We start from the raw sequence: 208 nt of genomic DNA on the forward strand, positions 1-208 counted from the left end.
GGATGTTTTGGGTATGACACGTGTGTCAGCGAAATTCGTTCCAAAACTGCTTAATTTTGATCAGAAGCAGCGTCGCATGAACATCGCCCAAGACATGTTGAACGACGTTAATGATGATCCTGATCTGCTCAAAAGGGTTATAACTGGTGACGAAACATGGGTATATGGTTATGACGTCGAAACCAAAGCCCAATCATCCCAGTGGAAG

Source organism: Trachymyrmex cornetzi, unplaced genomic scaffold (assembly GCF_001594075.2).
Source record: "Trachymyrmex cornetzi isolate Tcor2-1 unplaced genomic scaffold, Tcor1.1 scaffold1527, whole genome shotgun sequence".
NCBI lineage: Eukaryota > Metazoa > Arthropoda > Insecta > Hymenoptera > Formicidae > Trachymyrmex > Trachymyrmex cornetzi.